This window comes from Haliotis rufescens, unplaced genomic scaffold (genome assembly GCF_023055435.1).
Source record: "Haliotis rufescens isolate VD_foot unplaced genomic scaffold, xgHalRufe1.0.p SCAF_13, whole genome shotgun sequence".
In the NCBI taxonomy this organism is placed as follows: domain Eukaryota; kingdom Metazoa; phylum Mollusca; class Gastropoda; order Lepetellida; family Haliotidae; genus Haliotis; species Haliotis rufescens.
In genome coordinates, this window is record NW_025963813.1 from 16,625,075 (window position 1) to 16,651,908 (window position 26,834).

General features: G+C 38.7%; 1 protein-coding gene across 11 annotated transcripts in view; it reads right to left on the reverse strand.

Moving 5' to 3' along the window:
- The window catches only part of LOC124124491, a 174,066-nt gene that overhangs the window by 24,822 nt on the left and 122,410 nt on the right, over positions 1–26,834 (reverse strand). For 8 of the 11 annotated variants that reach the window (XR_007220365.1, XR_007220362.1, XR_007220360.1 and 5 more), the window contains one exon: positions 331–469. The gene's annotated coding sequence lies outside the window, so the exon portion shown is untranslated. Of the gene's footprint in view, positions 1–330; positions 470–5,984; positions 6,732–26,834 lie in introns of those variants that run through there. The other 3 variants (XR_007220356.1, XM_048394259.1, XR_007220364.1) reach the window with 2 other exon arrangements.

The window sequence follows — 26,834 nt, forward strand, 5'->3', positions numbered from 1 at the left end:
ACCTTTGACACTTAAATAATTGCACAGCATGTTATTTCTATGATGGTGTTGATAATCGCCCATGGGCAGGTAATGTTTTATCTGTCATTGACAAAGTAGTGAATAAATGCCACAGAACATTCTCCATCTTTATCAGAAAACTGTGGTTAAAGTAGAATCAACTGTTCGACCGTAATAATAATACTAATATGAATAATAATATGAACAACATGAAGAATATGTTGAGGGCGTCATGGAAAATAATGAATACAAAATTCTTTGGAAAAGGCCCTTTTGACACTAATGTGATTGACATATTCAGGAAATGCATGGCAAACATGCGGACCTCACCTTCGAAATGTCACGCTTGCATCCCAAGTACTAAGTTGTCTGATTCCCCATCGTACCGTGGGTTGTCTGCTTCAAGAGCGAGCGCTTTAACATCTACTACACCGCCGCAATCTTCCATTTCCATTTGTATGGCGGTGACCTGTAAACAGAGTATGGGCCACCATGATCATCAGCCTACGACATCGGATACGATGGCATATAGTCAACCAAATCCTAGAGTGTAACCATGATTCTTTGGGTTTTAAGATATGGCTGGGGAACTATGGTCTGACAAGAATCCATAAAGCCATTGTCAGACAGAAATATACCATTCAAACGAAGTTAAAGATCTACCGATTCTTTCATATTACTACAGCTAATCTGTCATGGAAACAAAGAACACCAACGTTACCTTCATATTACTACAGCTAATCTGTCATGGACAGTGATATGAAAGAATCTGGTACTCTTTAGCCTCTTGAGTTGTAAGTTCTGACAGAGTAACTATAGTGATATGAAAGAATCGGGTACTCTTTACCCTTTTGAGTTGTTAGTACTGACAGAGTAACTATAGTGATATGAAAGAACCGGGTACTCTTTAGCCTCTGGAGTTGTAAGTACTGACAAAGTAACTATAGTGATATGAAAGAACCGGGTACTCTTTAGCCTCTGGAGTTGTAAGTTCTGACAGAGTAACTCTAGTGATATGAAAGAATCTGGTACTCTTTAGCCTCTTGAGTTGTAAGTTCTGACAGAGTAACCATAGTGATATGAAAGAATCGGGTACTCTTTAGCCTCTGGAGTTGTAAGTTCTGACAGAGTAACTATAGTGATATGAAAGAATCGGGTACTCTTTAGCCTCTGGAGTTGTAAGTTCTGACAGAGTAACCATAGTGATATGAAAGAATCGGGTACACTTTAGCCTCTGGAGTTGTAAGTTCTGACAGTAGTGAGTGAGTGAGTGAGTGAGTGAGGTTTTACGCCGCTTTTAGCAATTATTCCAGCAATATCACGGCGGGGGACACCAGATGTGGGCTTGACACATTGTACCCATGTTGGGAATCGAACCCGGGTCGTCGGCGTGACGAGAGAACGCTTTAACCATTGGGCTACCCGACCGCCCGAGTTCTGACAGTGATATGAAAGAATCGGGTACTCTTTACCCTTTTGAGTTGTAAGTACTGACAGAGCAACTATAGTGATATGAAAGAATCGAGTACTCTTTAGCCTCTTGAGTTGTAAGTACTGACAGAGTAACTATAGTGATATGAAAGAATCGGGTACACTTTAGCCTCTGGAGTTGTAAGTACTGATAGAGTAACTACAGTGATATGAAAGAATCTGGTACTCTTTAGCCTCTGGAGTTGTAAGTACTGATAGAGTAACTACAGTGATATGAAAGAATCTGGTACTCTTTAGCCTCTGGAGTTGTAAGTACTGACAGAGTAACTATAGTGATATGAAAGAATCGGGTACTCTTTACCCTTTTGAGTTGTTAGTACTGACAGAGTAACTATAGTGATATGAAAGAATCGGGTACTCTTTACCCTTTTGAGTTGTAAGTACTGACAGAGTAACTATAGTGATATGAAAGAATCGGGTACTCTTTACCCTTTTGAGTTGTAAGTACTGATAGAGTAACTATGGTGATATGAAAGAATCTGGTACTCTTTAGCCTCTGGAGTTGTAAGTACTGATAGAGTAACTATAGTGATATGAAAGAATCTGGTACTCTTTAGCCTCTGGAGTTGTAAGTACTGATAGAGTAACTATAGTGATATGAAAGAATCGGGTACTCTTTACCCTTTTGAGTTGTAAGTACTGACAGAGTAACTATAGTGATATGAAAGAACCGGGTACTCTTTAGCCTCTGGAGTTGTAAGTACTGATAGAGTAACTATAGTGATATGAAAGAATCGGGTACTCTTTAGCCTCTGGAGTTGTAAGTACTGACAGAGTAACTATAGTGATATGAAAGAATCGGGTACTCTTTAGCCTCTGGAGTTGTAAGTACTGATAGAGTAACTATAGTGATATGAAAGAATCGGGTACTCTTTAGCCTCTGGAGTTGTTAGTACTGACAGAGTAACTATAGTGATATGAAAGAATCGGGTACTCTTTAGCCTCTGGAGTTGTTAGTACTAACAGAGTAACTATAGTGATATGAAAGAATTGGGTACTCTTTAGCCTCTGGAGTTGTTAGTACTGACAGAGTAACTATAGTGATATGAAAGAACCGGGTACTCTTTAGCCTCTTGAGTTGTTAGTACTGACAGAGTAACTATAGTGATATGAAAGAATCGGGTACTCTTTAGCCTCTTGAGTTGTTAGTACTGACAGAGTAACTATAGTGATATGAAAGAATCGGGTACTCTTTAGCCTTTGGAGTAAGTACATGTTTTTGTGCTGAAACTTGTGTTCTCAAATTTGAAGCGGCCGTTAAATATCTATTCCGCCTCGCGATACCTGTTGCGCGTTAGTTTTCCATCACATTGACAATATTCAGCCGTATAACAATCGAAACAAGTTCCATATTATTACACACTGTCAAAAAATGGCAGTATTAATTGTTACTATAACATACTAGTTCAAGAATGAAACATATTTTATGAACAATATATATTATCTGTCAGAAAGATGGGTTACAGACCCCGGGGAACCAAACCTAAGGCAGCTAACTGGGTATCATGGGGACCATACATTGGCTTCCCACATGATGTTCTGGACAGTTTTCAGTCACTACCTCATATTCAGCTACCAGTGGGATTGTGAAAATTAGCCAATACACACACACATATGATGTAGAGTGAGTGAGTGAATGAGTGAGTGAAGGAGGTTTAACGCTGCTTTGAACAGTATTCCAGTTACATCACAGCATGTCAGCTTAGTTTGGTCGGAAATCCCAAAGTGACGTTTACCACGTTGGTGAAACCCACGAGCACTGGAATATTGATAAAATTGGTGTAAAACAAACTCACTCACTCATAGAACTTGACCATGCAGCTTTGGATGCTTCCGATTTATTCGGCGCTGACATCCCCTGGCAACTACTCAGTTTTCTGACTCTAGATATACACTGAGATGAAGTGTGAAGGCTTATTCGTCTAACGTTCTGATTGTCTATGGGATATTCCACATTACTGATTAAAATAAAAATACAGCAAAAAGGGTTTGGGCGATCCTGGCACAGTCGGGCTTGTTAGGCTAATCATCAGCTCAGGGACCTACACGCAGCCAAGACAATGAATGGGACTTCTCCCAGGAAGCGCTGTCAAGTCAAACCCACCAAGAACTTTTCGGAGAATGTGAAGCCTCCCCAACACTGAAGCCTTCTGTATTACCCAGATTGTCAGAAGGGCTGTATTCCTGGTAGCAAACCCGGGTACTCTCCCGTTGTCAGTCAACAAATTGGGATGTACCAAACCTAAGGCACCGAGAATAATGGGGGTCGGACAACGTGGTACTTGGAATGCAAGCCTGACATTTCGAAAGTGAGGTCTGCATATTTGCCATGTTTTGCCTGAATCTTCTCAATCACATTAGTCAAAACACACAAGCATTGCGAAGAGGGTAATACAACGATCGAGTCACACCATCATGTCGCTGAAGTTACTGTGTTTGTGCCAAAGCTGGACATCCACTCACAATGTGTTCGACAGCCTCATCACATTTATTGCATAATCTACATTTCATAATTTACATTTTGATGCAAAAGTGACTGGTTCTGAGCAGCAAAGCCTTCTGTTTCACTTTTCAGGCTAGCCGACTTTATCCAGTCAAATCACCTGTCTTTGGGAGTAGTATTGTTCCACCTTTGCACAACCAAGGCAAAACATCCCCTGTATCCACAAGAGAATTTAAAGTGATGGTGTTTGGATTCAAGGAAACAGTTTCCAATACAGTTATGATGATGGTGATGATGATGATGATGATGATGATGATCATTATTATTGATGTTCCTGCTGCTTCCTGAAATGCTGAATGTCAACGTTTGTTGTATATATTGTAATGGGTGAAGTTATGATCTCATTTGTATAGTGGGCGAATTATAACTCTCTCCGTCGTCTTCAAATACTAAGAGAATAGCGGCTCTAGGAATCTGTCTGGTAAAAGAAAGTATACATCCATGTTTGATGCTGGCTGAAATAAAGCAAACAAAAAATGGTTATTCGATGGTGATGTATTTAATACGGGTACCTTAGTTGTGTTTAAACCTTAAGTTTGCAGTGTTTCGGCGATTGTTTTCAGCCTATCAATATCTTAATAACGTTCGTAATTTGTAGGTCAAATCCAATTGTCAAATGTATACACCCTGCGTTTGCCCTGCAGTTTATATAGGAGTACAAAGGGCATCCACAAACCAGCCTTTCAAGTAACTTCGTGGGGTTCCTTGCATCTTGACACCAGCTGTGAAGCAGGAAGCTGGATACCATGACCAACACGATAGGTACACAAACAATGTTCGTTGATATCACGCTTGTTGACTTCTCATTTATTGTTCCTGCACATGCCAAGCCGAACAACGCGGGTGTTCATTTCTGACATGTCAGAGAGGTTTGTTTCACCCTGTTTCTGGGAAACATACCCTGGTCAATTTGATGAATGTGTTATTCTATGAAAAATTCGAATGACATTTACAAACCACATGTCGGATGTCAATGTCATTTTCAAGTATTACTCGAAATCAAGAACATGGAATGTTTTGAAAAATATATTCAGAAAAAATCAGGTTCACAGTCTCCATTCTGTCTGGCTGTGTCATGTCACATACATGCATACCCTATGCTAGACAATGGTCTTGGCATGTTAGACAATGGTCTTGGCATGTTAGACAATGGTCTTGGCATGTTAGACAATAGTCTTGGCATGTTAGACAATAGTCTTGGCATGTTAGACAATGGTCTTGGCATGTTAGACAATGGTCTTGGCATGTTAGACAATAGTCTTGGCATGATAGACAATGGTCTTGCAAAGTAAGATAATGGTCTTGGCATGTTAGACAATAGTCTTGGAATGTTAGATAATGGTCTTGGCATATTCGGCAATGGTCTTGGCATGTTAGACAATGGTCTTGGCATGTTAGACAATGGTCTTGGCATGTTAGACAATGGTCTTGCAATGTTAGATAATAGTCTTGCAATGTTAGACAATAGTCTTGGCATGTTAGACAATGGTCTTGGCATATTCGGCAATGGTCTTGGCATGTTAGACAATGGTCTTGGCATGTTAGACAATGGTCTTGGCATGTTAGACAATGGTCTTGCAATGTTAGATAATGGTCTTGCAATGCTCGGCACAACACTTGCAACGTTAGACATTAGGCTTGCAATTTGAGACTATGACTTTGGGATTTTAGACAAAAATCTTAACACGCATCATTGTCATGCCTTGATAATTCTTTTAAAAATGATTTATGCAAATAAAATGCTACGTTCGTCTAATATGGAGTCTTATGGGTACCATGTGTAGCAGTTAGTTGTTTTGACCAAACTGTTTATAAATATGTACATAATATACTTAATAATTATAATATCTTTGCAGCTTTGGCGTCATCGAGGTTTAGAGGATTACAAATAACTAGACATCATATGTGGGAATATGCATTCCCTGAAAGTTACCATTGTCCTTGGTGTAATCACTGGGGTGGAGGAGTGCTGGGATTTTGTGTGGAGATTTCTTCAGCTACATCTGGCTGTCACGTATTGAATCAACCACAAACACAAAGGAAGTTGTAATACAGATTTATTCCCTCCCTTAATTAATTTTAAAACCCAATAACAATATTTAAATACAAACTAATACCAAATTAACTAACACAACTAACTAAACTAGCTTCTCCTACAACTAACAATACTACCATCTACTACTAATACTAATATCTTACTACTAACAGTACCAATGTCTACTACTAACAATACAACTATCACGATACACTATCCTAATACTAATAGTCTACTTTTAACAATACTAACACTAATACAAATGTTCTAAGAATAACACAACTAATACACAGTAATAACTTTGTGGGTGTACATATATACAACAACACAACCCCCCCCCCCCCCCCCCCAAAAAAAAAAAAAAAAAAAAGAAAAAAGAAAGATACAAAGCCACTCCACTGTCACTGTCACACAGTTGTATACAGAACTTTGGAATCTCTGATGTTACTGAGCAGTTCACACTAGAATTCTTCCTCGTAATATCGAATGGTGATCTTTCCACCTAGGCGATGTTGTCACCACGGAGTTAAGGGTGCCTGTTTACTTGGATGCCACGGCTGTGTTCATCCTATGATGTGCACACGGAAACGGAGATACTTCTCTCCTTACGTGATGTTGGAGGTTGATACTTCCTCCTACATACAATCGGGGGTACTTCTTCCCTCCTACGTACTATAAGGTTAACCGGCCAGTTCCGGGACACTACAATATAATATAAGCAATTACAGTTACTGAGGTATGTGTCACTACCTCACAATACATACAGCAATGCACCAATACTCTGATTTACATATTACTGAGTTGAACTGTTTATACTTTGATCATGTTGTGGTTATTGTTACAGTGGCTTTACGTTATTACAATCAATATGTGTATATAATTACATTTGAAAACAATACATAACTCAAAATTCTATCCTCTAAAATACAATTCTACATGAAACAATAAATGTAAAAACTTACGCCAACCAGAGTAGAAGTCTCCCACAATGTTAGTCTATGCCTTACATGACCATACTGATTCTGGCTGACTGTACAAATTATTTCCCTGCCCCGCTATTTAAACTGACCCCAACGCCCAAGCTACCCCTGACCTCCCTATTGTTACACCAATTAACTCCCCAGCTATCACCCGTACCCAGCCACGCTTCCCTGAACCTAACTTGTTCCCATAGTATTACCTGACAATATCTAAAAACAACCCGCTAAGCTTAATATACTAATGTAACCATACCATGATACATCTATCTGAACTACTAACATATAATTAATATATACAAGATTATCTGTGATCTTGACATCACCTCCCCACTTAAGTTAATTGTACCTGAGCACAATTATATACAATGTATTTTTGTGGCAGTAATATATCAAATGGTCCCTTAGAATAAAAGCGTGAGTGGGGGATTAACACTACTTTGAACAGTTTTTCGGTTCTTTCACGGCGTCTCAGCTTGATATGGGAGGAAAGCAAAAGCGAAGCAAGTTGTGCACGTTCACTTTTTGACGAAACATACAGCCATGGTTATGTTGCTAGCCTAGAAACAAAGGGCGAAGCTGGAACGATAGATGGGTTTCTGGCAGGTCTAAAGGACCTAACTATGCACAGCGAATTGATGCACCTCACCCATTTTGTTGCAAGTATACATTTTTACAACTTAACGTAGGAGGTTTTTCAGATGATCACAGATAGGAAAGAAAAATATTATATTTAATGCAAACTGTATATACAAACTGACTTCATGGTGTTTGTAACGAATACTTCGGTGGTACATGTGTAGTTTCAAGATCATATCAACATGTTTTCACTCCGTGATAATTCTTGCCAACCAAACAGAAAGACGGACACCCGTAGAAGATAATGTTCTTACAACTGTACTATTAAGAAAGTGGCACGGATGACCCAATGGCTCAAGGCGACGTTATTATCTACGAGGAGTTACTCCCCTTAGTCGTGACCGGATCTTCTTGTCATGGGTCCTTCCGTACGACCACTACTCCGCCAACAAAAGCAACCTGAAATTACTGTTCACATTCAAGGTCTGCGTCTATTACTAGTATACAGTATTTCAGAACTTCTCCTATTAACAGTCTCATGATCTGTCTCCTAAAGGGGAGATGGGCTAGCCTAGTTGTTAAAGCGTTCGCTCGTCACGACGAAGAACCGGGTTTGATTCCCCACATGGGAACGCTAAAAGCGGCGTCAAACATCACTCACTCACACTCCTCAAATCCACAAAATCCATGTTCCAATGAGTCAGATCCAGCTTCAGCTTACAACTGCGTTTTAAACCTCTTCATGAGGACTTTGGGATGAAAAGTTTTATTCCTTCTCTAGGAATAAGAATAAAACCTTTCGTATCAGCTGTCACTACTGAACTGGACAATATATCTCATTTCCACCAAATCTTTTCTTCGAAGACCTGACATTAACAAACCAAACGGAATCTGACACAAATCAATTACATAATCAGTAAAAATATAATATAATATAATATAAAAAGCACAATACGACACTCACAAATCTTTATTTACAAATTTACGCAAATATGCTGACACGGTTGCTAGCGCCACTGTCATGAGCTTCAAAACGATCTCATTACCAGCTAACATCTCCATTGTCACAACACAAGCAAATGCCATCGTAACAGCTGGGAAATATATCAATAACCAGTCTACATATAAAAGGTTTATATTATTTTCACATGCTCTGTCGTGCCTTCAGACTATTAGCAATATGTCATTAAACAGCGACTTTTACATGACGTTACGTTATGTGGGATCTTGCTAATTGCCAATACGTCATCGTCGTTTTTAGTCAGCCAGCCATGTTGGAATCATTGGTAACATAATGGCTGATACTGAAACAAAAGAAAATGTGTAAGACCACGTCTTTTATCATGTAGCGATTACATGACGTTACGTTATGTGTGATCTTGCTAATTGCCAATACGTCATCGTCGTTTTTAGTCAGCCAGCCATGTTGGAATCATTGGTAACATAATGGCTGATACTGAAACAAAAGAAAATGTGTAAGCCACGTCTTTTATCATGTAGCGATTACAAACCTGTAATTAGGTGCTACATCAGATATATCATACAAAAGAATTAGACACACAAGAAGGTGTTAATAAACATCATGACATTAAACGAACTGAAGGTCATAGCTACTTGGGTTGTCAGTCAGATTTGAAGAAGTAATTTTACAACGATGTCTGTCGTATATTGGTCATACCAGGTTACACACTTAAGTCTTTATTTTAAAGGTGCGGATCCTCAAATGTACATGCCCTGTGATGGGAGAATCTCAATCAAGCACGTTTTGCTTGACGATGTGGATTTGTCTATCACGAGTCATACAAATGTCATATAATTGTGAATTGTAAAAAGTAAATATATAACGTTAACATCAGAGTGAGTGAGTGAGGTTTAACGCCGCTTTTAGCAATATTCCAGCAATATCGCGGCGGGTGACACCAGATATGGGCTTTACACATTGTACCCAAGTCAGGAATCGAACCCGGGTCTTCGGCAATACGAGCGAACGCTTTAACCACTAGGCTACCCGACCCATTAACACCAGAGAATAGCCAGTCTCGATTATCCCCCGAAACAGATTCCGTTGGGCTTAAAAGGCAAAATAGCGGTGAAACCTAGCTATGAATGGATCACTGATCAGTGATTAAACCAGGTGTTCGAGACGGATAACATTTCCAGAGACTTCAGTCCACTGAGCAAGTAATGTTTGAATTTAGTAAAATATAATTAGTAACTGAGATGTTTGTTGCTGTACCTTAAAAGTAGCACAAAGAAATGTCCCCCTGGGAGTGTACGCAAGACCACATCATACCAAGCAGTTCTTTTCCTTCCATGGTTTCAAATTAATCGTAAGAATACACGTTTGCTCACTTTTCGGCTTATCTTGTCAACAATCATCAGACACTGTACACAATTGTAGAGAAACACATACTTCTAGGTCTTTGAAAGGCATTTAGAAGTGATACACATAAGGAAGAGAATATATGGATGTCAACTTCTTTATTATGAGGAACACAACGTTTCGGAGTATATGCTTACTCCTTCATCAGGTGATGTTGACATCCATATATTCTCTTTCTCAAATACTTCTATACGATTTTCAGGTAAATGGGTCGGAGGCCTTCAATTCAACAAACCATCTTGATTGTATGCTACAGGATTGTATTGTGCAGTTGGAAAACACACACACACGCACGCACGCGCACGCACGCACGCACGCATGAAATGTACTATTCATCTTCTCACCTAAATAACGATGATTGATGGGGGAAGATTGCGTCTCGCCGCGCGTTTCAACCATCTTAAGACTATAGGAACCTCTCCATGAAGAAGAAATCCTATTAAAGTTTTGGTATGGTGGACCTTCAGTCTAATTCATTTTTGAATGACAGTTTATCGATAAATCGTTTTCAATTATGTGGGATTCAGAAGCAACATCATCTTCGGTACTTCGATTTGATCTGCAAATAGCAATATTTCATTTAACAAGATTCATAAAAATTATATAAAATGATGAATTGACATCGACCTACACGAACATATTGAGCTCTCCGTGGGAGCCATATGTGTCAGTGCTAACGTCTTCACCGGTAAAACTGTCTCTGATTGGCTTTATTTCTTTACAATTATTAAAAAAATATAATCTATGATATTAAAGAACTAATCGTCCTGTATGTCAGTCCACCTATGTCGTATGAAGCAACAGCATTAACAGGAAGCGTTGTGGGCCGGACATGAAAATCTGGTCTTATAAAACTCCCGTGGTAAAAAGAGCCTTGGGTACATTGAGAAAATATAATTAGTTCCGTCTAAAAAAGAGAGGATAATTGTGTTTGTTTTTTTACACAAAAAATGTGGAATGAGAAACATTAAGTTTTTGCAGTGTTGTTGATGAGAATTGATCTGACCCTACTGAACGATAAAAAACATGTGATACCGAAAGTGTGTTTTGTCCCTGCTTACTTAGATGTTACCACTTATTGCTGTTACCAAAGGATGCGTTTATTCTTACATGCATCTTCTGTTACATAGAGTAACATGTTGGTTAGGCTACAATCATTATTAATAAACCAAAGAAAGCTAATATCGTTAAGTAAGTGAGTAAGTATGGTTTTACGCCGCTTTTAGCAATATTCCAGCAATATCACAGCGGGGACACCAGAAATGGGTACCCATGTCGGGAATCAAACCCGGGTGTTCAGCGTAACGAGCGAACGCTTTAACCACTAGACTACCCGACCGCCCCAGATATCGTTAAGCAGCATTTAGCTGCAGTATCCTTTGTTTGTTAGCTGTTTAACGTTGCAGTCAGCAATAGTCTAGGTACATGACGGCGGCCTGTAAAAATCAAATTTGGGAGGCAAACCACTGATTGATATGATGAGCATCGTCCCACACCGTCGGGGTACAATGCAACGCAATGAACAAAGTCACCGTGCCTGACCACCCCATTCATTTAATCGACTCTTTCGACAAGCAGAAGTTGCTTGGCCAATTCTAACTTGCATCCCCGCGGATAAGCTCTAGTATCAACGAAGACCGTGCCGAAACGTCACCTTGAAAGATTAAAGAGATTGAAATCCATAACCTTCAGCTGTGGTATCCATGAAACCAAGGTTGATTTATAGGAATCAATTTCTTTATTCTTTGAATGTGGCGTATCGATTGCTAGAACCATTATCAAACAAGCAATCCACCTCTGGGTACACATGGTTATACAGCTGGAATCAAACACAGCAATGACACCATCTATCTATCATTAACACAAATGGGGCCGTAGGGTAGTCTAGTGGTTAAAAGGCTTCGCTCGTTGTCATTCCGAGGCCCGGGTTTGTTCCCAACATTGGTGCTATGTGTGAACCCACTTTATGTGTCCCGAGTCGGGCAATTTCCCGGAATATAGCTGATAGTGGTGTAAAAACACTCACTCACTCACTCACGCTTTTTACAGGCTTCGTCCATTGCCATTATCAGTTACGCCATTTGGTTTTGTTTATCTATGTGTATAAGTAATATTTGCCTTCTTACCCAGCTGTTAATCACTCACTCGATAAAAGTAACAGTCTAGCATATATACCGAAACGTTGCATTGAAATAAGAAAGAAGTTGATATCAAGAAGTCAATGCTCTCTTCTCAGAAGGATCGACCCGTGGAAAAAACCAAGGTTAGAATTGGTCTTAAGCAACCTGTGCTTTTCGTAAAGGTGACAAGCGGATCGGTTGGTCAAGCAGATGAACTTGGTTGATGCATGTCATCGCATCCCAATTGTGTGGATCGAAGCTCATGATATTAAACACTCGATTATTTACAGACCGCCATCTTACAGCTCGAATATTGCTGAGTGCGGCGTAAACAACAAACCAACAAACCAATAAATCTTAGAAAGATAATTCTAACTGCATTTGCGTTCCATGCAACTATGAAAGAAGGACAAATGAGATCATCTCATTTTCAAACAAATCCTCTTCGCTCTAACATCAAGTGACACGGTAAAGACCAACAACATTTAAAATCAATTCCTTCACCTTCAATGGCTGGATGAAGTATAAAGAGTGGTTTCAGATCACATAAATTTATGTAATCATATGAAAACAGCATTAATGTATTTATGTCAATGTGTGTGAAGAAGTTCACGGAAAACTTTAAAAGGAAGATTTAATTGCGTCATGATGATCAGCCATTAGAGGAACTGTTAGTCATCGTGTTTTGGATAATGATTTTTTTGCACTGCAAAATGATTCTAATCAGGTTCACTTCTATTTAGCTATTAGCTAATATATATTGATCAAAGAGCGCCATTAAATTATTTCTGAACATGAAATAGTTTTAAATATAAAAGCTTGTGTTCTTTGATTGAGTGACACCTCTGACGAGATTAATTAATTGTAAAAGACTGCATCCTTTGAATGAGTGTCAAAGCTGAATAAACTATGGCGAAGATAGGCACTTTATCACTTTTATGTATTTTCGCAAGAGAACAGCTTGATCATATTTCATAAATTTCCCAAACAGATGACAAAAATGTTCATTGCTAATTTAATTATCAAAATTATATCTTCAGTATGGAATCAGTGCCAGGTAATCTTATTTTGTGACTACTGGCGATAATATATCATTCATTTCAAACCATTTCCTTGCCATGATGATGTACGCTTGCTGTCTCACGTTCTCCTGGCGTTCAAAGAATATTAGAAATCCAATGGAATTTATGATTCTTATGAGGTCTGACGTTTTTTAAAACAATTTGATTTATTGATGTAATAAACGTTCATACCATTCATACATTGTATGTCTTTCATATAAATGTACAATTTGAACATGATTTAATGTTTTGTCACAACGTATTCAAAGGACGTCATGACATTGACGTCACGCGAGGCAGACAACTTCGGGGCAAGAATCATCCCGTTGGCAATATTGAAAGTAATTTCACCGGGGAACACTTGTAATTTAGAATCAATAGCCATGTTCGTTTTACAGTGATGTAATTCTGAACTTACATTTTGTAAATGATCAAATAAAGTGAGAGTGTCAGATTAGTGCCTTCTCTTTCACATTGTCAATTGTGTGATGCGCTCGTATATCGTACTGACACTGCCCAGCTTTAAAGATGTATTTTAAAACATTAATTTCTATTGAGATGATAGTTTTAATGAAAATATATCAAAGTAACAATCATTATGACTGGATGTTGCAATGTGACCTGCAGTTTGGGGTGCTCGGATCAATCAATCAATCAATCATACAATATCCGAATCCAGGTGTTGTGTTTACTTTCATGGTTGACATCGTGTGTGGGCAGCGAAATACGAAACGGCCTGGAGACGGATTGCATCGGGGTGAAGATTTCCCAGAGAAGTGTTTAGGAGTAGTGTATTAAGTGGTGATGTTTATACGTGTACATACAGGGATGAAATTCATCACTGCATTGTGTCTCAATACACAACATCAAAGACACTGCAATAAGAAGTCAATGTGAACCTTTAAAGTGACGCCATCGACGTCATGGAGTGCCTGTCTACTGTATATTGAGACCTTAAGTCTCTCGTACATGCAGAGGTGAAGACGTTGATGAGAGTTGTACACTGTTATTTAAGTCATAAACGACAAGTGGAGTTGTTTATCGTACAATAAAACACAGCAGGTAGAATAACGCATGGCGGGCGCAGTTGAGATGCCAACTTTATTTACACCCCCTCTTTAAGGTTGATGTTAAAATGTACAAGCTTTAAATATATTTACCCGTATTTTAATAATGATGACTCCCTCAGTAGAATCCGACCTCGACAATGTCGGACAAGTACATTTTATGCACAGGTAGATGTTTCTCGCATATTTTCACAATCCTCTGGTCGATTACCTCTGTACCTTCTCTCCCATTACCGATTGTCATATCTCTCCCGCTTTTGGATTCGATCGTTCGGCCACCGCGTTTATTTGCGCTGTCCTGTAACGTTACATCAAAAGGGAACAACTCATTAGATAACCCCCTCTAAAAAAAAACATCGTCCAATATACGACGTTATCAAGTTGCAAGCGCATGCTCGAATCTCCAGAAATGACGTTATGATAGAACAATGTTTTATCGTGAAATAAACAACAATTTATTCTTCGTTTTGTTGCGATGTATCGCGTAGCTATGTTATATTGGGCTATCAATGGTGGACTAAACACTGTAGTAAGGTATAACAATATACATGGTGGAAAATTCCACGTGTCCATCGACTAAAACTGTGAACATAACGACTGAAAAACAAAGGTTTTAACTGAAACTGTCAGAACACACTACAATAGTATGCAGTCATAATTATTTTTCTATAAAGAGAATTGTCACTGGATCCATATATAAATGATGCTAAATGTAATCAAGTTACCCGGAACATATTATTGCTTTTGTTGAGAGTAGCAATGTTTGTTTCAGGAAAAAGAAGTACGTTAACGGATGGACTAGAGTTTATTATCATATGCAGAAAAATGTCACTTACATTGTTCCATAACTTTTACCAAATGTATGCGTGGACAATGGGCATTTCTTTCTCTAAAGTGTCAGATAAAATTCATAATTCAGTAATAGTTGAACTCTCGACTGGGGAATACAACAATTGAAACATTCCTTTTGTGAAGTCTGTGTGACACACACAAACATAATGATCTTTTTACCATAACATGTCAATATGGGAATAATTCACTTCAAAATGTCGTTGTGTAATGTCTTGAGTGACAACTAGTTCCAGGATTGGCGTAGAATAACGATTCTGCATACCATTGAACTGGCGTGCTAATCTGAACATGTTAAAAAGATGTGCATCAACCCGAGAACAGGAAAAGAAAGTCCAATATCTGCTATTTGTGGTGAAGGAAGGGGGCCACTGACATGTGACAGCTGGATACTTTGAACATCAGTGTTTCTTGCTACAGATGATGTGAGGGTGTGTTGAGGAGAAGGATAGGAGTATCTGACAGGAAATGTGTACCTATCATTTGTCTGACACTGGAATTTGTGATGATTTCTTTATGAAGCTATACCTACACTTTCCGAAGTACAAGCGTGTACTTAAATAGCTCAGTCTGGCTACCTGGCCAGGACAACCCTATTGAATAAGAGTGAGTAAGCGAGTGAGTAAGTTGGGGTAATGCCGCTTTGAAAAGTATTTCAGTAATCACGGTATGTTAGCTTAATGTTGGAGGAAAGCCCGAAATGATATGAAGTGAACATCTTCGGCAATTACCACCTTGGTGAAACCCACAAGCATGGGTATGCTGCTGACAAAACCTAAAACATAATGGGGATGGCATTCAAACTTCTGACCATGATCTTCAAGTCAGTGAATTGTACAGCACCAGAGTATCTGCAAGAACTAATCACCATCTTTAAGCCAATGATAAGTCTTCGGTCAGCAGATCACGTACAGCACACTGTTCAAAGAACATCCAAGACCTATGGCGACAGAGCTTTCCAGAAAGCCGGACCTGTTCTGTGGAACTTTCCATTTATCATCAGAAATCAAGCCAATCTGAACTCATTCAAGATACAACTCAAAACCTATCTGTTTGCACAAGCCTAGAACTACAAGTTTGGAAAGGTAGCTATGTGAATTTCTAATTTATCATGTACAGATTAAAATAAAAAATCACATAAGTGTCAAAAGGGACAGAAAATTCAATAATATAAATAATTTCATAAGATTTATCAAAAAGGACAAGATCAGGTTTGTTGGCCTGGATACGTCTGAGGCTGTATACGGGCCTATTCCAAAGAATTTTGTATATATCATTTTCCATGACGCTCTCTACATAGTCTTGGTCGTGACCTCTGTGTCAAAACCACAAGCATGGCAAAGACGGTAATACAATTATTGAGATACACCATCATGTCGCTTAAGATACTGTGTTTGTGCCAAAGCTTGGCATCCACTGACAATGTGTTGGACAGTCTCATTAAATTCATTGCATAATCTACATTTCATATTTACATTTTGATGCCATATCACACATAGACGGTTTCAATGGGAAGTGACTGGTCCTGAGCAGCAAACAGAAAACCTTCTGTTTCACTTTTCAGGCCAGCCAAAGGACTCTGCAGGGTTGCTGATCTTCACAACACACTGCACATAAACTTGATGCAGTGGTCGCTCAGAAAGCCTCATATTGAAAAACTGAGTCTGGGCCGACTTGATATTATTATTATTATTATTATTATTAGTAGTAGTAGTAGTAGTAGTAGTAGTAGTAGTAGTAGTAGTAGTAGTAGTAGTATTAATAATAATAATAATAATAATCCACAGTGATACCTCAACCACGTAACACACGTTTAACGTTTGACTATAAACATAGCTGTAACATATCTATCGATCGTAATGTATTGTCATAAATACATTTTTCTGCGCATTATATAATAAGTATAATCTTTATGAAGTAAATGCTAATCACCTATCAGCGCCAATTAACTGTTGGCTTCCCTTGTTAAGTTTCATCGTTGTTATCTTACAGGTACGTATATATGTTCTCTACTTCAAAGCATTTATTCCCCGGATGAAGGAGTAAGTATATACTCCGACACGTTGTGTTTCTCTTAATGAAGAAGTTGACCTCCATACATTTTCTTCCTTACGTGTTTCACTTCCAAATGCCATTCAAAGACAAGTACATGAAATAAGTGAAGAGTACAATTAGGCATGTAGAGTCTGAGGAATTGTCAATAATTATAAGACCTGAATGATTCATGATTTTGTATCACCTTTTATTGGTAAACATAACCCCCCTTTCCAAACACGACAGCCATTAAATCACTATGTTCATGTAGGGTTCTTAGTTGTTCATTAAGTGTAGGTTATATGTACTAGATCCAGACCATTTTTTTCACACAGTTCTTAATCTTGCCTCAGAGACAGCGCTTCAAAAGGTACAACATTGGCGTGCATTTACACATCATTCGAGCTCATGTTTTAGTCATCAAAGGGTGGGACTGTGGTGTATCTCATGACCAGATAGGTACTGTACAGATTGGAATAAAGTAAACATGTCGCAATAGGACACCGTCATTTGAAAAAGAAGCCGAACAAACGTCTACTTGAAGCAGTCAATAAAAGCTTGATTTCCCAAGACTAACCTAATTCGCCTCTGGAATTCGTTCATTCACAAATAAACGTCGGTCCCCGCACTGCAATCAATTAAACAGGACGCTGGATTTTCTTCATAAGACTAGAATTTACTAAATCTAAATGAAATTTCCCTTTGAAACCGGTTTTATTAGATGACTGAGAGTCTTGTCTGGTAAGCAAACGCCAGGAGGGATGAAATGAAATCCTGTAGACCAGACGTTCAAGCAGATAACAGACAGTTCACGAGGTGATGAATTTTCCTCTGACTGCGTTCATTATGAAGTTGTTTAATGACCCTGACAACAATTATATTCCAAATATTAATGACATTATATATGCTATATCAGTGATATTACATACACCAAGTATACGTGACTACTTCCGTGGGACGGGCACCGACCTGTTTCCAGTATCACTCATGGCAGAATCTACAGTGGATTTTGTGACCGTTTTCAACTTCAGATATATTTCAAACAAAAACTGTCGTCTTCAAATCCGATCGAGGTAACACAGCACTCAGCAATATTCCAACTGCATGTATATGACGGCGGTCTGTAAATAATCGGGTCGGGACCAGACAATCCAGTGATTGACATCATGAACATCGATCTACGCAATTCGGATACAACGACATGCATCATCGAAGTCAGCGAGCCTGACCACACGATCCTGTTAGTCGCCCATTACGACAAACATGGTCACCTGTTACAGCATGGGTTGCTGAAGACCTATTCTCTTCCCGGATCTTAACGGGTTTTTAGTTTAGAAATCTTCGAGCACTACCAAGGGAGAAATGGGCTTCACACATGGTACACAAGTGGGGAACCCAACCTCGGCGTGACGAGCGAATACGTTTGACTACCCCACCACCCCTGCAATTAACTAAAGCCCGTGAACCTTCAAGAGGGAGTATTGTGTTGTCCCCACTTCCAGGATATACAGACAGTGTAAGAATACCAAAAGAGAATGAACGAAGATGGTGCCCTGTATCACATCGAGATGCCATCTCTACTTAGTTTGGTATGACCCGTCTCTTCCTGACTGAACTAGACCCCAATCGACGAGTAAAGAAGTAAAGAAACATAATCAGGGCGAACCGGGATTCGAAACAACCATAGGTTTCTGGCGTGCCCAAGGGACACAACTCTGCACAGGGAATCGCGGCGCCTAAGACATCATGGAAACCCCTGCCCCATGTTTGAAGTTGATTTGTTTGGACGCGTTCAGTACAATCAGTTTTAGTTGATAAGGAATCAGTTATTTGTAATTAGGCAGTATGTGTTAATTCCTTAAACTTCTTAGAAAAAATACCTTTGCTTCATGTGCATCTCTTCTCTATAGAAGCCAGTTCGTCATTTTTTACTGAACATCTAGATTAAGACTAATTTGAGTTCAAAGATCTTTCTTTTGACAAACCATTTTCCATTTGATGTCAGCAGCGACTGATTATTCAAGATGCAATTCCGGAGTCTGCGTATTATTTTTTGTTTATGTGATGTGACATCAGCAGGTGATGCTTCCAATGATTGGCCTCAATGCTAGCCACTCCACACACCTTGTTTAAAAATGTGAAATCAATTGTGGCTGCAAGAAAGCCTGACGTCATCACAACATGGCACTCTCTATCTAATAGGTAGCATCTTTTGTACACAGGGAAAATTGCTGCCCACAGCAAAAGAGCCTGATACATTTATTACATATGTGTTTTAGATTCAACGCTGATGGTTATCTGTCCTTACCAACACCAATAGGTATTACTCATTATGTCAAAGAACTTTTTTAAAGTCATCTAACACACATCAGTTTGGTGATTATATTTTAATAATTGAAAAACAGAAAATCGGTTTCATTTGATTTTTGGTTGTGTAAATAAAAGCAACAAAACCTTTTCCGTATTCACAAGAAATCTCTGCTAAAAGCAGAGTGGATTGAACGATTCCGACAGTATAATGAGGATGTGTTTATGAATCCCTATCAAATAGTGATGATACCAGGTGTTCGCGAAAAGGTCAGCGTATCCTGCTCCACCGATGGGAGCCCTCACGCCAAGGCAAGTCAATTTGTACCTGAAAAAACATGGTAACAGATGCTTTGGACATCATAATCAAGATAATCTGTACCACTAAAAATATTTTGGAGGATTATACAGTCTAGCGTATTGATGCTATTGACCCCGTTTAAAGCAATCTATTTCACAATGAAGCCCTTGCAACCCCAATTTTCCAAATGCTTACGTCAATGTCCTCAAATCGTTGTTTAAATCCCGTGGTTCCTCTCTTATGTTAATAGTTTAGAAGGTTCAAAATAATACATGGTCCCTACTGTGATATCCCAATGCAGAGGCAATAATGTGTGTTGCCAAAGGAAAACTCACCACAAATAACAACTACAATCTAAAATTGTTTAATGTACAAGTCCTAGACTTCTGAAGGTTATATCCCTACTTACTGGCAAAAATACATCATCATAAAAACACAGCGATTGATTTCTATATATGTGTAACTTAACTTAAAGGACGTTCTGTTGAATTCCTATACGTAAAACCTGTGAATATGTTTCATAAATTGTTTCCAAATATAGTATGCTCAAATATGTTTTACAACTTGTTTTTAAATAAAACTTTGCATTAATGACTAAATTGTAAATATATTAACTTGGTCTCGTCGCTATATGGCTGAAATAATGCCGATGCAACGTTAAATTTTAACTCACTCACTCACTCACTTTAAGCTGACACACTGACATCACGGAGATGCAGTTAAACCCTATTCACAAACAAGCTAATATTTGCCATTGTAATTTTTTCTTTTGTTGAATAAGTTTATTCCTTTTTATAGTCTTCCTTTATTATTTACTACATTTGTGTAATCTCAAAATTACTGCAATTACTTCGAATACCCTCAATTCAAGGTCATATTGTATACTCCCCAGGAAGCTGAGAATGAATATCAAGTGCACACTGATCCGTTGACCGGGGTAATTATAGTGTAGCGCTATGAGCATGGTGAATGGATTTTTGCGCATAATAAGGGCACATATTATTATTATATTATGTTCAAAATCAGTTGATATAACATATGGTGAATAACATGAGGTGTTTATGGCATAATGTAAAACTTAAAAAAAGTGTGTGAATAAGGTTTTTCATCAACGAAAAGTGCAAAGGTTTGTTTCATTTCGGAAGTAAACGTCACAGATAAGAAATACTAATGCGCAATGACTGATGAGCGTGGGTTGCGTCCACCTTTTCGACTTAACCTTTCTATAAAATGTGAGTGAGTGAGTGAGCTGGATTAACGCCTCTTTGAACAGTATTCCAGTTATATCACGGCGTGTTAGCTTAATGTAAGAGGAAAGCCGGAAGTGATGCAGGTCTCAGACGTTTACCACGTCGGTGAAATCCACTAGCACGGGTATAGTGCTGACAAACCTAAAGACATAATCGGGGCAAACCGGAATCTCATCCCATAATCATAGGTTTCTGGCGTGCCCAAGGGACGCATTTATGCACAGCGAATCACGGCGCCTTAAACGACTGGGCCACCCGTGCCCCCTTTCTTTAAGAAACGCGAGTGTGATCAATTTCCTGTTATGAAACAGTGGTATGCTTCGATCCAAGCAATCGAGGTGTTACTTGCATCAACGGACCTCTTTGAGGTTTTGGCTATGATTATCATTAAACACTGTGGTCAAGTTGCGCAAACATGTCTATGCATAAATATACGATTGTAAAGTATTCAATTGTCTCGTTGTGGTAGATTGGAGAATTTCGTCAGGGTCTGCCCTCGTTCTACTTTGATGTACACCATTAGATATTGTCTTCTGACATTCAGTTGTCCAGTTCCTACGTGTACTATGTATGATGTACACCATTAGATATTGTCTTCTGACATTCAGTTGTCCAGCTTAGCTTCTACGTGTACTATGTATGATGTACACCATTAGATATTGTCTTCTGACATTCAGTTGTCCAGTTCCTACGTGTACTATGTATGATGTACACCATTAGATATTGTCTTCTGACATTCAGTTGTCCAGTTCCTACGTGTACTATGTATGATGTACACCATTAGATATTGTCTTCTGACATTCAGTTGTCCAGTTCCTACGTGTACTATGTATGATGTACACCATTAGATATTGTCTTCTGACATTCAGTTGTCCAGTTCCTACGTGTACTATGTATGATGTACACCATTAGATATTGTCTTCTGACATTCAGTTGTCCAGTTCCTACGTGTACTATGTATGATGTACACCATTAGATATTGTCTTCTGACATTCAGTTGTCCAGTTCCTACGTGTACTATGTATGATGTACACCATTAGATATTGTCTTCTGACATTCAGTTGTCCAGTTCCTACGTGTACTATGTATGATGTACACCATTAGATATTGTCTTCTGACATTCAGTTGTCCAGCTCCTACGTGTAGTATGCAGGATATGCAAAGGATGATCAAATGTAAGCAGTTGTATTTTAAATTGACCTGTAGCATCATCTGTTGGACTTGGACTGTCATCTGTTATCTGTTTCCTGGCGTTGACGTTTTGTTATAAATAAGTAAGCATTGGCAGCAAATTTTACCTTCATTGAAATGGAACGATAAAGTATTCAGAACTATCTACTCGTATTGTGCTATGAACATTTATATGAGCATAAATAAAAGTGACAAAACTCTTCGCTTCTTCATAAGACATTTCTTTCAAAAACGATTGTACGATTCCGACTTACTCATGAGCATGTGTTTATGAGTCAGTATTAAATAGTGCAAAAAACAGGTTTTAGCGATAAAGTAAGCGTATCCTGCCCAACCGGTTTCACCTGTCACAAACACATGCAAACGCAAGTCAATTGTCCACCTGTAAAACCACGGGAACATGTGGTATACGTACAAGTCAAATAGGGAATTGCTTCGGACATCATTCTTGTCCCTGATGCTTCACATTTGGAAATGTCCTTCACATGTCTCCCATAAAACCTTTTGAAAGCTTTACTCAGGCTTGTGAGCAAGAGCCGCATGACGTTCTTTGAAATCTTGGTAGATACAGCATGCTCGACTGATACGTCCCAAGTTGTGAAATGTAGAGACCAAGGGGTGGAGCTGCAAGGATACTGCTCGACAGAAAGGGAGTGAGTGCGTATGGTTTTACGCCGCTTTTAGCAATATTCCAGCAATATCACGGCGGGGGACACCAGAAAAGGTCTTCACACATTGTACCCATATCGGGAATCGAACCCAGGTCTTCGGCGTGATGAGCGAACACTTTAACCACAAGGCTACCCGACCGCCCCTCGACAGAAAGGGAAAGTTGAAAGTTGACTATTGAAAAGTTGAAGTCATCCCTCTTGTCATACAGTCTTGTGGAAAGTGTTTTGTGTCTCTGAATCTTTATACATAGATATAAATATGAAACAGACGACGTTATCTCACTGTTCTCCTTTATTTATACATTTACTTCAGGCGGGTAATTCAGTGGAAAGGAATTGGTTATTTGTTGGTTATTGAACGATATCAGATCATCGATATACCTGGAGCTTAGGTTAAACTCCTTGGTCAATATCATTTGTTTCCACTTTGCCAATACCGTTTTCTCAGCAACTTGTTTTGTAACAAACAAAAAAAACGCCCCATGGATCAAGGAATGAAGTTTTCCATTAAGTTTGTCATGGGAGATAGTGGTGTACAAAGTTGATAAATCATATGTTTTGACAGAATTCAACCTGGTTCTTTTCTGTGATTGTAAAATGTCAAGCAAATCCTTTGCGTTTTTGAGAATCCACATGGTATTAATTCCACTAGTCTGGAATACTTTATGTGAATATAAAGAAGGTCCTTCCTTGATTGTATTAAGGATTGTAGTGAATCGTAGAGACAGGGATTTAAGGTACATTTGCTGGTGATACAAATTGGGCATTCATCAAACAACTTACAAACACATACTTTGGAGAATGCACAACAATCTCAACAATTTGTCTGAAACTACTACCAATCATCGATTTACACTGAAGGTGTGGTCTGTTCAATTCACCATACTTCAAGAGCGATCTAATGGCAGACTGATCACTGTTTGTACAGGAGAGTGAGCAGTGGAATCGGATTACATTGTATTTAGCTAAGGCAAGGTTAATTAACCCCTTCACCCCAGACAAACAGGATCAGTCTAAACTGGTTATCTACCATTGCCAAGGGCTTTGTATCTCCTCGCAATGTCTGACGTCCAGAAGTCATCTTCACATTGTATAAGAATGCCTGGATACGAATGCTCAGTAATTACTTATTCATACATGTAGGATGTTGTCGTAAGAAAAAATACTTAGAATTTACACTGATATATTGTTATTGTACACATAACTGCACAATAACTGCATAATACAGTGTATAAAATTCCCAAAATTTGGCAAAGTTACCTGACGAGATAAAACGTTGCCAGTACAGAATGTTCTTGTGTGAGTAAGTATGGTTTTACACCGCTTTTAGCAATATTCCAGCAACATCCCGGTTGGGGACACCAGAAATGGGCTTCCCACATTGTAGCTATGTTGAGAATCGACCCCAGGTCTTCCGCGTGACAAGCGAACGCTTCAACAACTCGGCTACACAACCGCCCCTAGCGTTTACAGCAAGCAATGATGAAGAATAAAAATCGTACTTGACAAAATACAGAAACTTTGGGACCAATGTCAACCTGCTCTCTGTCAAATATGTTGTTTGAATATTGATGCTTGCTATCGACATGTCATTAACGTTACGTTACGTGACGGTAACATGTAGCTAAGATGCACTGGGATGTGGAAATGGAAATAAATGGAACATGATCAATGGAGATTATTAAGATTGGATCCTTTTAAATGTTGGTGTAATTCGTTTTGGACTGACAGTTTACCAATAAATCCTTTTCAAATATGTTGGATATGGACAAGAATCTTCCCGAGTACATCGATTTGAAACGCAAATAGGAATATGCCATTCCAACAAAGCATGAAATCTAAATATGATCACTTAATATCGACTGCTATGACAAGCTCACAGAAGATGCTGTACAAGTGTGTGCCTACTTCCTACATACCAAGTTCCAACAATATGAATAGGATGCATTTTACTTAAAGTAATCGATTAAAAAAGATAGAATTAGGGATCTGTTCCATAATAATGTGTTGAAGACTATCCCTTGTGAGATGAACCCGACAAAATGATGTTGGTCCTTTCCCAAGTCCATGACGTTTTAGTAGTTCAGATTCGAACGCAGCACCACATATTATCACTGTCTCTGGTCTGCCTACTTTGCGGTTAAGGTGTCAGATACAATATTTATAAGGAAGAGAATTTAAGAAACGTTTCGGAGCCAATGCTAACTCCTTCATCAGGTGAGGAATGAGTAAGTATGTACTCCGAAACGTTGTGTTCCTCATCATAAAGAAGTAGACATCCATAAATTCTCTTCCTTATGTGTATCACTTCTAAATGCCTTTCAAAGACTTGATACACCTGCAGGGACAACTACAAAAGGTAACAACCTCACAATCAGCGGCTAAAAGGCATTCATAATTTCTACCTTACACTAATTTGAAACATCCTTCACATGGCAAACCTCAGATTGATAAAAGGATTTTCTCTGCGCCTGTAGATTATTGTAATCTGAGCGCTTTGGCACCCACGCCAATAGCCTCAGGGCTATGGGCAATACAACTGTCAGTATGGGCACTGAGTCATTACAGGTTAATCACTTCAAAATTGCAGTTAAAGAAAATGTCTTCAGACCAATATCATCTGACACCCCTCCAGCTTAATAGTAATGTTAAGTCACAGAACACAAAGCCGTTTATGAATCACAAACAATATGCCTAATGTCTAACATTCTACATTGATCTTCACTGTTCTTCAGAATACCGAAGAATTATCAGACTGCGCATTTTTGTGCCCTGTTGTGTGTCTTGTTTCATATGAAGGGAAATATTGACAATGTCAAAACACTCGGTAATCCTGAACTGTCAAACGTTCGGCCATAATGTTTTTGAGATGTGAGGTAATGTTATAAAGCTATATTTTGTTGCTTTCTCGTCCTGCGTTTCGCCTTTAAATAAGAAACGATATTTCAGATCAGATTCATTTTCTTCTAAGACCGATTTGGTCTTATGGTACTATGTTCTTGAAATCGAAATATGAAGAAATAGAATTCATAATAGAGATAGCTTTGAAGTAGCAGGAAAGGTAATATATGAAAACTTTGCAATGTCAGAACTGTCACTTGTTACACAAGTTGTATTAATACATGCACACCATTGCTGTCAAAGCCGTTAATTTCACGTGTTTTAAAGACCCTGTTTGAAACGATAGAGTTAAAGAGAGTTTTATGCACGGCTGCAAAGATGGCCATTTAGCACTCAGAAAGTTCAGTTGTTTGGTATTTCCTTCTTTATTGTGATCTAAAATTCATTGTCCTTTGAATGGATGTGATCTTTTGATGTGGACAAGTATAACCATAAACGTACTACATAAACGTGTATCTTAAACTACAGTTTGTAAGAGACATGTAAATATGAAATATTGCACAACATCCGTTACGTTTACCATGTGTTGTGTTGTGCAATTTGAGACTGTAATGGTCAGGGACAGAAAGTGATTGCAGTGCCAGTAAACTGTCGGGACCTGTCGGCAGCAGCGAATGATTAGAGTTATCCACCCTTGATTGTTTACAGGTGAGGTGAGGTGAAATGGAGCTAAACGTCTTGTCCAGGATTAGTGCACTTATACAGCGACATGAATGGACGTGTGTGTGTGTGCGTGCGTGCGCGTGCGTGTGTTTGTGCGTGTGTGTACGTGGCTACTTATTTGATATTTGAGCCATTCACTTAAGATAAGATAAGACCAGATAAGATCTTCCTGTTTTGATTGTAAAAGTAATTTAAATTAAGTGTTTGAATATAATTTGTAGATTATTAATTGATCTTGAGTGATCATTTACTGATTTCACAATTTGGTTCTGTATGAACCGATTTCTGGTATGATCCCATTTCTGGTATGAACCGATTTTGAAATGGCCCCGTGAAAGTGTTCATTCCGAGGAAACGTAAAATGTGCAAGAAAGTCCCCTCTCGCAGAAAACATGGAGTATGTAGCAACATTGGGCCATCTCAGAGAAGTCACGAGAAAAGGAAAAGACAG